The sequence below is a fragment of the Bison bison genome, unplaced genomic scaffold (genome assembly GCF_000754665.1).
Source record: "Bison bison bison isolate TAMUID 2011002044 unplaced genomic scaffold, Bison_UMD1.0 scf7180017864064, whole genome shotgun sequence".
NCBI lineage: Eukaryota > Metazoa > Chordata > Mammalia > Artiodactyla > Bovidae > Bison > Bison bison.
In genome coordinates this window covers 950,688-951,099 of record NW_011494636.1, presented here as the reverse complement: position 1 = coordinate 951,099, position 412 = coordinate 950,688, and the positions used below count along the sequence as shown (strand labels likewise).

Here is a 412-nt window from a genome sequence, read left to right as displayed (position 1 = left end):
TAAAAAAAAAAAAAATCACACTTTTTTTTTTGTAGAAATTAACAAACTGATTCTAAACTACATATATAATGAAAATGACCTAGAATGGCTAAAATAACCTTGAAGATGAGAACACAGATATAAAATTTATGCAGCCAGGTGTTAAGACTTATGATAAAACTGCATTAATCAAGACAGTGTGGTATTGGCATAAGGTCAGCATATAGATCAGTGAGACAGGATAGAGAGCCCAGGAATAATGTAACACAAAAACAGTCAACTGATTTTTTAAAAATAGTGCCAAGACAAATCCATGGAGTATGCTGCTGCTAAGTCGCTTCAGTCGTGTCCGACTCTGTGTGACCCCATAGATGGCAGCCCATCAGGCTCTGCCGTCCCTGGGATTCTCCAGGCAAGAACTCTGGAGTGGGTT

At 38.1% G+C, this 412-nt stretch overlaps 1 protein-coding gene across 1 annotated transcript in view; it reads right to left on the bottom strand.

Annotated features, from left to right (window-relative positions):
* PLD5 (phospholipase D family, member 5) overlaps positions 1–412 on the bottom strand; it is a 418,989-nt gene that overhangs the window by 352,064 nt on the left and 66,513 nt on the right. The gene's annotated exons all lie outside the window — the stretch shown is intronic.